Source organism: Lepisosteus platostomus, chromosome 8, assembly GCF_059453375.1.
Source record: "Lepisosteus platostomus isolate fLepPlt1 chromosome 8, fLepPlt1.hap1, whole genome shotgun sequence".
Taxonomy (NCBI): Eukaryota; Metazoa; Chordata; class Actinopteri; order Semionotiformes; family Lepisosteidae; genus Lepisosteus; species Lepisosteus platostomus.
Genome location: NC_142618.1, coordinates 17,639,136 through 17,651,554, shown reverse-complemented (window position 1 = coordinate 17,651,554; position 12,419 = coordinate 17,639,136). Strand labels below are relative to the sequence as shown.

The 12,419-nt window shown below is 44.8% G+C and overlaps 2 long non-coding RNA genes and 5 other non-coding genes across 7 annotated transcripts; 4 read left to right on the top strand and 3 right to left on the bottom strand.

Annotated features, from left to right (window-relative positions):
• Positions 1 to 80: 80 nt before the first annotated feature.
• trnay-gua (transfer RNA tyrosine (anticodon GUA)) lies at positions 81 to 168 on the bottom strand. The gene is given in 2 exon segments: positions 81 to 116; positions 132 to 168. It is a non-coding gene; the product is annotated as a tRNA-Tyr (tRNA).
• Positions 169 to 636: 468 nt separating this feature from the next.
• Positions 637 to 709, top strand: trnar-acg (transfer RNA arginine (anticodon ACG)). Its single transcript has one exon. It is a non-coding gene; the product is annotated as a tRNA-Arg (tRNA).
• Positions 710 to 1,352: 643 nt separating this feature from the next.
• Positions 1,353 to 1,424, top strand: trnae-cuc (transfer RNA glutamic acid (anticodon CUC)). The gene has a single exon. It is a non-coding gene; the product is annotated as a tRNA-Glu (tRNA).
• Positions 1,425 to 3,505: 2,081 nt separating this feature from the next.
• On the bottom strand, positions 3,506 to 4,958 carry LOC148656932 (uncharacterized). The gene is made up of 3 exons (XR_015941057.1): positions 4,766 to 4,958; positions 4,407 to 4,637; positions 3,506 to 3,996 (listed from the first exon to the last, which is right to left on the bottom strand). It is a non-coding gene; the product is annotated as an uncharacterized LOC148656932 (long non-coding RNA).
• Positions 3,822 to 3,893, top strand: trnaq-uug (transfer RNA glutamine (anticodon UUG)). The gene has a single exon. It is a non-coding gene; the product is annotated as a tRNA-Gln (tRNA).
• trnaq-cug (transfer RNA glutamine (anticodon CUG)) lies at positions 4,793 to 4,864 on the bottom strand. The gene has a single exon. It is a non-coding gene; the product is annotated as a tRNA-Gln (tRNA).
• Positions 4,959 to 8,715: 3,757 nt separating the features above from the next.
• LOC148656931 (uncharacterized) lies at positions 8,716 to 11,541 on the top strand. Its single transcript, XR_015941049.1, has 3 exons — positions 8,716 to 8,886; positions 9,476 to 9,561; positions 10,296 to 11,541. It is a non-coding gene; the product is annotated as an uncharacterized LOC148656931 (long non-coding RNA).
• The last annotated feature ends 878 nt before the right edge of the window (positions 11,542 to 12,419 follow it).

The following is a 12,419-nucleotide window of genomic DNA, read 5'->3' as shown; positions in this document are numbered from 1 at the left end:
AGCCTCTATTGAGCTTTCGATCAAGTTCTGATATTCGCTATTTTTAATTTTCGATGTCAGAGAACAATAAAACAACGCCTTCCTTGGAGCCGGATTCGAACCAGCGACCTAAGGATTCCCAGCGGTTTTCACTACAGTCCTCCGCTCTACCAACTGAGCTATCGAAGGGACGACAAGCACCTCTTTTCTCACATATTCAGCCCAAATTCGTGCGGTGTTCCTGGTCATTTCAGTCGCATTTCGACGGCAGGTTTTGGAAAAAGGAGTATGTTGCAATTCACAAGTATTCATTTCCAAGTAACACACTGAGGGTGATGAAACAATGACGCCGCGGAAAATAAAAAGCAGGCAGAAACGGTAATTCTGCGATTCATCCAAGTATTAAAATGTAAGAAAACGGTTTTTCTTTGATGTCGAAATCAAGCGGAATTTGAACGTGACACAAGCACACAAGTAATTAGTCTTTCGTCAAAGTATTTGCTGGCAGACAGGAGCAGTAAAAGATATTAGGAGATGTAATTTTTAAAAGACAAAATGTAGAAAACGCCTGTATCCAAGTTAGAAAAGCTGGAGCGGGGCGATGCCGTACTAGTAGCGGCGCGGAGCTCACTGTGGTGCGGTGCAGCTCTGTCAGCGGGGCCAGTGGCGCAATGGATAACGCGTCTGACTACGGATCAGAAGATTGTAGGTTCGACTCCTACCTGGCTCGTGTTTCTTTTAAACACGTCGGGCTGCTCACTAGCACATTGCCTTCTGTTCATTGTTAGTAGCCTTAGCTAATCAAGGCCCGTATCGCCACCAAGAATGATCCAATCACAGCATCCGCTCTCATTCTTGATAGTTTTCTCCAATCGCAGCGCTCCGTGCTGCCAAGTGTCGTGCTGGGAGTTTAATGTAGTTTAATCAGCAGCATGTGAGCTCATGAAGAAAACTAAGTTTACTTGTGGGCGGATTCTCACATGTGGGGTCTTCCCTTGTGCTCCTGCGTCAATTGTATCAATAAAGCGTCACTTTCCGTGGGGATCGGTCTCTCAGACACGTCCGGACTCGCTCTCCACCATCTCCCTGGGTGCTGAGAGAATGATCTCCTAAAATCTGAAAGCGAAAATAAACCACGGAAATATTATCCTACAAACACCTTCGAGTCTCAAACCGTCTCGCTATGCAAGCAAATCTTAGTTCCAAGCAGATCTTATTTTGTCTTTCTTACACACAGCAGCTCTGAGTGTCGCTGCTGTCGCTACACAGTCTGTAAAAGCGTGTCGATCGCTCTCTGTGTCCTATTAAGATCTCCAGCGCGAATCCCAGTTACCGCTGTCTTCTCTTCACATACAGGGAGCATCTTCACCGTCTCCCTGGTGGTCTAGTGGTTAGGATTCGGCGCTCTCACCGCCGCGGCCCGGGTTCGATTCCCGGTCAGGGAAGAGTCTACTTTTCCTCCGTTTGTGTCCATTACAGCCTCCCTGGACACTGAAGATGAACAAGATGCACCTCATATTTTCATTCAGTAGAAACATCCGTAGCAGATTGCATGGATAAACACAATTCTGTGTTTTTCATGCAAGTTTCAGCAGGACAGGGTGAGCTCTTGAATAAAAATAAATGTACTTGCAGTACATCTCTGTCCCTCTGTTGACCCTGCTCTTTTGTTCTGGATGTTTCTGAAAATTGGATGGCACTCAGATATGTATATATAAAGTCAGTGTGAGGGCAAGGGCAAACAACCATAGTTCTGTAAAAGACATGCTCCATGTGCAGAGAACAATGCCTAAGAATGTGTGCAGGGCCGAATTAGGCCAACACAAAAGAAATAAAACACTGGTTACACCTGAGAAAAAGTGACCAGCTCTCCTTCTGCCACAAGGCCCTGCTGAGCAAGGAGCTGAGTCCACAGAAGAGCCCTTCTCAGCCAGAAGGTTCTGAAGCACACTGACACCAGCCTGCCTCAGGACAGCACTGCTTAATCAGCATGAACCACAATCAACCAAATCACAGCATAAGCGAAACAACACTACCTCAACCACTGGGACACACACACATAAACACAACACAGATTTGAACATCAACACACACAAGCTGAGTATCTGACTAAGGTAATAGACAGGTACCAAAAACAGACCCAGATGAAGTATAGGCCCAGTGTCACAGGACAGGCACAGTGACCACAACCTATACATAGACATCACTCCGTGAGGAGCAGGGCCCCCTGTGTTCTGAGGTCGTGAAACCTGAGTGAGCGGGCAGCTCGCTGCACTATTTGGTCTGATCCTCATAGCTGGACACGGGGCGGTATAGGAATGAACTCACGAAATGTTTGTCTCCAGCCACTCGCTGTAAAGTGTTGCAATTTCTATTAAGAGTGTTCTCAAATTACTACAAAAATTATGCGTACCCGTGAAGTCAAATGACAGAGAAACGCTTGAAACAAGACTGCAGAAACGAGTTAAAAACCTGACATCGAACTGAAACTGAAATGACCAGGAACATCGCACGAATTTGGGCTGAACATGTGAACTGCTTGTCGTCCCTTTGATAGCTCAGTTGGTAGAGCAGCGCGCTGTAATAGGAACCACTGGGAATCCTTAGGTTGCTGGTTTGAATCCAGCTTGAAGAAAGGTGTTGGTTTTTTGTTCTCTGAAATAGAAAACTAAAAATAGCGAATATCAGAGGTTGATCGAAAGCTCAATAAAGGCTGAAGCAAAAGTTACTGGTGTTAATTGTCCTCACCTGTGATTGTCCTGTTTTTACCGTTAAAAACTCGCCACACTTCCTGACAGAGAGCTTTAGTCAGTGACTGGCAACCCCTCATTGTATAAGGCTGTTGTTTAGTTGTTGTGGGAGGTTGTGTATACTGTGCATGAGCTTCTTTGGTGTGACAAGCAATCAAACACATCAGCTCTATGAGTTGAAGATCTAGGTTCAAGTCCTGGCAGCAGTAAAACTGTGTTTGGACTGGTTTCAGTGATGTGTATTTGTACATTATTTTTAGAAATGTGTTTTAAAGGGAGCTGAATGGAGAACCTGAGAATTTATATTTCTTATAACTTAAATTACAACTCAGAAATAAACCTCTTGTGTGTTGTAGCTGAAAGGTGGAGGTTTAACATCCCACGACCAAGATGTGGAAGTAACCTGTCTTACTTCATACGGATATACATCCACACGGAGGTCAGTGTCTTGCAGACTACTTAATATATTATTTGGAGATCGTCTCAGCTTTGAGCTCAATTGCAACAAAAAAACTTGTGGAGACCAAAGTCCACCTTCTGTAAGTTTATCAATAAGCAGTAGACTGATTTTTTAATCAGTCAATTGACCTGTGAAATCTATTTTTCATTTCTACATTTCTTTATTATGTTGGTGTAAAAAGTCCGTGAGATAAATTGCACAAGTAATCCCTAACAGTATTAAAATAGGAATGATCAACAGTGCTTTATTAAGGCTTAAAACAACACCATTTCTTATGCGCCAGCCGGGAATCAAACCCAGGTCAAAAGAGTGGGAATCTTGCATGATACCACTACACCACTGGCACTCAGGAAAAAGAAATTTCCACGCGACGTCTTGAGCGCTCTTTCCTCTCACAAATGACCCAGAGCGCAGGAGCGGCGTGTCTGGAGCCCGATGGTTATTGATCGGTGATTATTAAGCGGGAGTGCGGACGTGTCTGTGAGACTGAAAGCGGACGGAACCGATTGTAGCGCTGAGATGCACAGCGGCTACAGCAGAGCATCGACGTCACAGATACTGTAGTCTCACTCAGACGGGTTTAACATGCAGAAGATCAGAGCGGGGATCTTTAGACGTGTTTTGCAGCTGCTGGTTCCATGGTGTAATGGTTAGCACTCTGGACTTTGAATCCAGCGATCCGAGTTCAAATCTCGGTGGAACCTAAGTCGACTATGTTTTAGGATCCAGAGTCAAGTTCAGATAATTTGCTTGATGAAAGCAGCTCTTTTCCGAATCTGATCTGCTCGCCCAACACGGTTTGCTTTCCTGCAGAAAGAGAGAAGCAGAGTAAGGAAAAACTATTTCAAACTGCTCAACTGAGTGAAACAACAATAACATGGCCTAAGTTTAGAAAGAGAGAACTAAAGTCTGGAAGCTGTGACAGCTGTATGATGTTTTGGAAGAAAACGATGTTTCTTTGATGTCGAAACGAAGCGGAATTTGAACGTGACACAAGCGCACCAGAAATTAATCTTTCGTCAAAGTCATTGCTGCCAGACAGGAGCAGTAAAAGATGTTCAGAGATGTTATTTTAAAAGACAAAATGTAGAAAACAAGTTAGAAAAGCTGGGGATGGGATATGATAAGTTGCTGTGTCGCTGGTGTTTATAGACCACTTCCTACTTCCAGACCAGGACAGCGCAGCGCAGTGCTGGACAGGGATACGTCTCACTCACCAACAACCGAAAATGTGAGCCTCTCCAAGACCTTGAAATTCCGCTTGATTTCCAATTCAAAGAAAAACCGGTTTCGTCCAAAAACAGCATAAAGCTGTCATGTCCCAGGCTCTGCTTCTCTCTTTTGGTAGTAAAGCAGACTTTATTGGGCGAGCAGATCAGAGAGGCGGGAAGGAGCTTCCTTCATCCAGCACAGAACCTGAATCTGACTCTGGTATCGTCAAAACAAACCTGTAATAAAGCAAACAAAGCCGAAATAAGGAGGAAAATCTCGTATTTAAGTTTAGGAAGTGATCGCAGCTAATCTAACGATACATGAAAGGTTTGAAGTACACATGTAAGATGAACAAATTGCTCACCGACTAGTAAGAGCGAGCTGAAAAGGCAGGTCCCACCGAGATTTGAACTCGGATCGCTGGATTCAGAGTCCAGAGTGCTAACCATTACACCATGGAACCGATAGGTTGAGGTGCAGCAGTAGGACACAGAGCCCTACCCAGCAGCTCTAGACGGTGCTCGGGGAAGCGCTAAGTCTGTTTCAGCACAGGGAGCGAGTATGAGCTCAGTCCGGCTCCCAGCAGCAGGGACGTGCGGTGCAGGGGGGGCTACAGTGGCCCGAGCCCCCGCCACTTTGCCCTTATTGGCCCAAGTGCCCTTTTCTGCTTGTGGAAAAAAAAGTCCAACCAGTTTGATTTTTTTCGTCACTCGACGATTCTGCTTCTGTATTTAGCACGGATCTCCCGTTAGAAAAAACCATCTTTGACCTAATTGATCTCACCCGAGCACAAGTGCCAGCCTCCTGTTCGTTGTAAAAAGCGATGAAAAAAGCAGCGATAAGCAACGGAGGCAACTACACCTGCGGAGGACGAGTAAAACACTTTTGAACGGTGAGAAGATAATACACAGAGTTTTCAGGACTGTACAAAAGCAACACACCAAGGGTGTCGTATTGAGCAGTTTGTGTTTAAGAAAGACTATTTTCACTCACCTATTCTAAGTTTTGCAAACCGACGAGCTCGCCACGTTATTGTCTGCTACTTATCTGGCTAGATTTGAGATTTCCTTAAAGCCATTTACTTAAATGAGTAGACAAGCCAGTCGTTTTGTATTTGATATAAACAGCTGCCATGCATATTCTTTGTTGTATAAATATGGTTCAATCACAGAAACAGGAGAGCAGGTCTTCAGAAAAAAAAGAGAAAGAATTTAGGGAGGCAGCTAAAGGGAGTACATCGCTTCATAACTGGGTCACAACTGGCGGCAGACGAACAGGTACTTGGTCATCAAGAAGTCCAAATCCTTGTTTTACATGCTACGGTCGCCTCAATAACACAAGATTCCCGTTTGGAACGGACTCGCTCGAGAGAGAGAAAAGGACCGTTGAACTCGAGTCCTTGAATCTAAATACAAGAAGACAATCTGTTTTACACGCCAATATCATCAGCAGCATGTGAGCTCCTGAAGAAAACTAAGTTTACTTGAGGGCGGATTCTCACATGTGGGGTCTTCCCTTGTGCTCCTGCGTCAATTGTATCAATAAAGCATCACTTTCCGTGGGGATCGTTCTCTCAGACACGTCCGGACTCGCTCTCCACCATCTCCCTGGGTGCTGAGAGAATGATCTCCTAAAACCTGAAACCGAAAATAAACCACGGAAATATTATCCTTCAAACACCTTCGAGTCTCAAACCGTCTCGCTATGCAAGCAAATCTTAGTTCTAAGCAGATCTTATTTTGTCTTTCTTACACACAGCAGCTCTGAGTATCCCTGCAGTCGCTACACGGACTGTAAAAGCGTGTCGATCGCTCTCTGTGTCGTATTAAGATCACCGGCACGAATCCCAGTGATCGCTATTCAATTACAAGTCCCGACGCCCGCTTCTGGTCTAGAAGACCAAAACCTCACATCAGAGGCAGGCACGGATTGTTTTTTGTGTGTGTCCGCCGTGGCACAGTAGCATTCAGCAGCCTAGGTAATTGTTGCTTAACCTGAGTGTGTGTGAGAGAGAAAGACAGTACGTATCATAAGGTTCCGCTAATTCTGCTGATTATACCGATCGAGGATTGCATTGGAAATTGGAGGGTGAGCACGAAGAGGTTCTAAAATTTCCCCTGTAAACACATGACAAGATTTGGAATGCATGACTAACATTAAGATAATATTGACGGATAGATGCGAGTGTGCATTTTACAGATAAGTATTCAGATCGCCTCTAAATGTCCTGCAGTATTTTTAAGTGAACGACGTTTACAGAGCTAAAATACATCCAAAGTATGTATTTGACGCTTTCATTAGCACGCTATCTTGCAATTAAAGGTACGATGAATTGGCACTGTAATACGACTATACCAATTGAGTGTGAAGTCTTGTGGGAAGTCACGAATTTCCCAGTTAGGTGTCTTTTGGCATCGAAAATAGAAAACTGTAGCATTGGCGCGGACGGACACAGAGATTCATACAGTAGTTGAATGAAACACGTGCCTTTATTTTTCGGCACAGGCAGCACAGCACCCCCGCGCCCCTGCGCTAGCAGAGAGAGTGAGCGAGCAGGTAGTTACACAGCGGTAGGGTGGCAATTGGGTACAAGTATGAAAGGGGTGCGAAACCAGGGAACTATTTACAAGAATGCGGGCGATCTCACCAAACTGTACGCCCGTTTTGCAGTCAGCGGCTTTCCTAGTACCCCAGCCGGGCGCTCTTCGACCGCAGCGCCAGGCGAATGGCTACAGTACTCATTTCGTGGATTTCATACAAGTTTAGAAGCATCATGAAGAATCAAACAAGATCTTCAGAACGTAATATTTTAATACATTTGCAGTTTTTATTCTCATGGCGCCTCACTCAATATTACCCTTGGGGTGATGCATTTACTGATGCATTTACAACCTGTAGTTGTAATGTATGTAAAATCACCGAGATCACCGTGATTGTCGGGGTATGTCATATCGCGATATGCGGGCTCTATGTCGCGACATAGGGGCGGGGCACTTTTGGGTATGTCATATCGCGATATGCGGGCTTCATGTCACGACATGGTGCGGAGGTGTTTTGTCGAGGTATGTCATATCGTGAGATTTGGACTTAATGTCGCTAGTGGCGCCATGACAGTGGTGGGCCAGTCGCAATGTGTCTCACGATGTGATCGTGATGCCCGCACTCCTATCGTGACATGCTTTCGGAGTCGTGACCTCGCTGTGGATGCCATGATGTTCTTTGTCTGCTATTCACTTTTGACCTCATTGCGACTTCTCTTCTCTGATCAGTAATTGGAAACCAATGGATGTGTTACTGTGTATCCAGCCTACTCCGAACACTGACACAGTTACAAAGTGCACAGCTGCTGAAGTCACACTCCCACTGTTCACACTCCCTGCCCCCTTGGTTGTTAGTACATAATTCATCTCAGGATCTCATACATGGCTGGGCAGCTTGATCCACACCCTCACCACTCTTTGTGTAAAGAAGTGCCTCTGTTCTCTGTTTAAAATGGGTCATTCAGACAAATAGAAATTGAATGATAATTTATACATATTAAGATCACCTTGTTGCACTATTCTGTCCTGCTTTAAGTAATTACTAAGACATTTGAAAGATAATAATAATAAGATTAATTATTTTTATAAGGTAATAAGATTCAAACCATCAGGAGGAAGAGAATCAGACAGTGCCACTTGTCTGTCCACTGTATCACTGCAGGCCTGTGTGGGCTTGAATTAGACATAGTCCCTTTGGCATCTATTCTGAATGATGGGTTTTTAAATGTCTAACTTATTATTATTATGGGCTGTGGGAGCCCATTAGATAAGAGTTTCACTTATCACTTTATTCACAGTCAGACAAAAGGAAACTGATATAACTCTTTGCTGTGGACACCTACTGTATGAACCTCCCCTAAATCTCTAAATGGTCAGATTTCACTGAATGACAGCTAGTTTCACCTATCAGAGCACTACTTTCACATTGAGCGTTAGAGCCCACTCACTCATTCTTTTTTTCTGTGGGTATTATTTGGATTCAGGTCCAGATACGTGACAAGAGTTTTTGCAGCCACTTAGTAAGAACATTAAGATACTTTGTGATTTAACAAGGTTTTACATTTACGATATGGGGTTTTTACTGTAAAAATTGCAAATAAGCAGTTTGTGATCTTTGAAAAGAGTGCATCTTTTTAATGCATAATCAGGAAAATAATCTTATAAAAATGAAGGAAAAGTTGTTTTGTTTTTTACGATCTATAGTTTGTGGTGCTGTCTTTCAATTTTTCTGCAAAAGTTGATTAAATCTACAAGTGAAGCTCTATATGCTTTAATTAATGAACTCAATGCTGGGTCATAAATTTGTTGGGTTTTTTTTAAATAGTGTTTTTAGTCTCAACAGAGCCTACAGTCCCGATTGTGCTGTGAGTCCTGTCTGTGATTGTGGTGGTTGTTTCTGCTGCACTGTGCTACTGGAAACACTTGAGAGACAAGAACAAAGAAGGTAAGAGTCTACAGTATTTTTTAGTGTATCCCTAATCGATAAGAGGATCTCATACAGATGTTGCTTGGAAGAAGCCAGCTTCAATGACTGGCTCAGCAACACTGTCCCACACTCCCACCACCCTTTGTGTAAAGAAGCGCTTCCTGATCACAGTTTTAAATGCTCTTCCACACAGTGTCCACATCTGTCCTTTGCTTGAGTTTTCACTGTTGAAAACAGAAGAATCCCTCGGTTGAGGGCTTAAGTTTGAGAATTTTGATCTCTTGTATCCGGTCCCCACTAGTCTTCCAGTTCAACACCAGATATGTCCTGTTTCTTAGGAACCTCAGTGTAGAACATTCCTTTAAACTCTGACGTTCTCAGCACTGATCAGCAATATTATTTTAAAAATATGCAATATTCTAAATTAGGGACGGTAGAACGCTGGCCTGTGATTACTCCTCCTGTCTCTCACTGTGCCTCCTGTACTGTTGTGTTTATTACTGAGGGATTCTCTGTGATCTCCTCTCTCTCGCTGTGCCTCCTGTCCTGTTGCGTGCGTTTATTACAGATTGATTCCCTCTTGTCTCCTCTCTCTCGCTGTGTTAAGGTCCTCACAGTGATGTCGTGTACGCTGACGTACAGCTCAGCTCCTCCGAGCCCCGGACTCCGGGGTCAGCTCCCAGCCCCAAGCCGGTGAGTCACTGTCTCTGTCCGACTGCTGTCCGGACTGGTCACTGACTGTCCTGCTCTCAGAGCTCGGTTTGACACTCCCTGACCTCTGCCATGGACGGGTTGAGGCAGCTCAGTCTCCTCTGGAACAGTGGGGCTGAGACTGAGAAGGGGTTTGATCCAGGCAGAGAAAGGTTGAGCCCAGGGGCCTGTTTCACACTCAGTGGTGAAACAAGGACACAGGGTCACAAGCAGAAACCAAAGGGGAATTAGTTTAAATACCACAGAGAGTCAGAACCTCGGGTTTACATCTCATCCGAAAGACAGCGCCTGTTTACTCTATAATGTCCCCATCACTATAATGAGGATTAGGACCCACATGGACCGCAGGGTGAGCACTCCCTGCTGGCCCCACTAACACCTCTTCCAGCAGCAACCTTAGTTTTTCCCCAGGAGTCCAGGTCCCATCCAGGTACTGACCAGGCTCACAGCTGCTGAGTTCAGTGGGTTGTCAGTTGTGAGTTGAAGAGCGATATGGCTACTGGCTTAACAAGCAGGATGGGTCAAATGGCCTCTTCTCATTTGCAGACAGTGGAATTAGTCTCCTGCTCTTTCTCCATGGACATGCCTGGTTATTGTTGACTGATGGAGCTCTAGTCCAGTCTTATCTTCCAGCCTCTGACTGGCCAGAGTTGACAATCATGTGCTCATTCTTCAGCTCCTGTGCTCGGTGTCTCACCCCGACTCTCTCTCGGCAGGATGCTGATGAGCCCTGTGTCTATGCTGTCATTAACACTTAATCATCTGCCTAGCCCCACCTCATGGGGGTCCGGGAGATGACACTCTTCCTGGATCACCATAGGTCAAAGGTCAAGGTCAGCATCTCCTGGTGCAGCACACCGGGTGTGGTCTCATGTCAAACTGCAGAGGACTCTGGGAGCCGGCGTGAGATCATATTGAGTGCCGTCCGACAGCAAGGGCCCAGTGGAAAAAAGTCAGACTGGACAAGTGGTCGCTGCAGTCCCATCATTCCTAAAATGTGTGACCTGAGCTTGGCCAAAGATCACAGTCATTGAGTTTGAAACGCCGCTGCAACAGAATGATTCCCAGTGCACCTCCCGTTCCAGAAACTGCAGGTCACTTTCAGACATTGTGGTAGACGCGTGCCTCTGACTTTCTGTTTTCTCTGCAGCAGTGTGAGTCTAAAGCAGTAGTGCTTGAATTAGAGCATGATAGTTTATCCACTACTTGTGACTTCTGTCAACATCCTTTCATTATTCTGCTTAAATAGCCACAGAGGCTGGAAACAGTAGTGGGACAGTAGTGCTGTCGTGGGAGATGTCAGTGATGTTATTGCTTCAGGCGTTCCATCCTGAACAAGTCAATAACTGTCAAATTTATTTATGTCCATTTTGGAAGTCCACAGAGCAGTGCAATAAATTACACTTTATATTGTCATAAGCAACACATTGTTTTTAGCATTTCACAAGGTATTGCACATGCAAGTAAACTCTAATATCCTCTAAATCCAAACATAACATGTATTTTCCCAGCAGTGAAACCATTTTCTAAATATTAAACATATTAATGAGACAACACTGGCCACAACAATAAAAGCACATACAGCCCTATCAGTCATTTTCATCAGCTTTTAGCCTCCAGATCAAAACACATCACAACAGGATACAAGAGACAAGACAACCTCTACTTCTGATCTGTATATTTTAAATCTTTAGATATAAAAACATTGTTCTGATGAGTTAGTATGAGAGATGCTTGATATCAAAATAACACACACTGCTAATTTGGCTAGGAAAGCCAGGACAGATGGCAGGATATGGCTTTATAAAACCTCCTACGAACTTTGTTCTAGCAGTTTCAGATTTTTATCCAGTAGTAGACATATTGGAGAGGTTTGAGAAAAAAACTGTATTCCTGAATGTGCTACACCTTGAAAAATTGACTCTTGAATTAATAAAACGATATGTGTTTGTTGTTTTTTTCTGCTCTTGTTTTGGATATTTCTTTCTAGAGTATAGAGTTTAAGAGTGTAGTACTGTATTGAGTGTGTACTGAGTAAGAAATAACAAAATCCAATGTTTCTGACTGGATGACCATGGGGTTCCCTTGGTTTCAAGTCCTCACCCAGGCCTGTGCTGTCTATACCTTCCAAGATAAAGCACGATGTTTAAGGGCACACCCAATCCGGACAGGAATGGCCTCTGGAAAAGACGAATAATGGGAAACAGGTGTGAATGATACTCACTGAAGCTGAGCAGGAGAGAGTGGCCACAGAGAACTTTTAGGGCATTGGTGCCAGCACATCCATGACCAGCTTACATGTCAAGGTGACTTTATAGGTAATGGATACTCACCTCCATCACCACCAGTGTGCAGCCCCACCTGGATGATCATCAGTCTGCTCACACACACCAGCTCTCAGTGGGGAGGAGAGCAGAGTGATGAAGCCAGTTCAGAGATGGGGATTATTAGGAGGCCATGATTGGTAAAGCCCAGGGGGAAATTTGGCCAGGATGCCGGGGTAACTGTTTTTGAGAAATTTCCTGGGATTTTTTAATGACCACAGAGTGTCAGGACGTCAGTTTTACGTCTCATCTGAAGGACGGCACCTTTTTACAGTTTAATGTCCCCGTCACTATACTGGGGCATCAGGACCCACATAGACCACAGGGTGAGCACCCCCTACTGGCCCCTCTAACACCTCTTCCAGCAGCAACCTTATTTTGGGAAGGAAGACAGCAGCAGCCTCTGTCACAGCTCCCTCTGGCCAGCCCACCAGCCATCGTCATCACACCCTCCAGGGGGAATCCGGGCCTGACCCTCAAACCCAAACTGGGGATGCCGGGGACTGAACGGGGGGC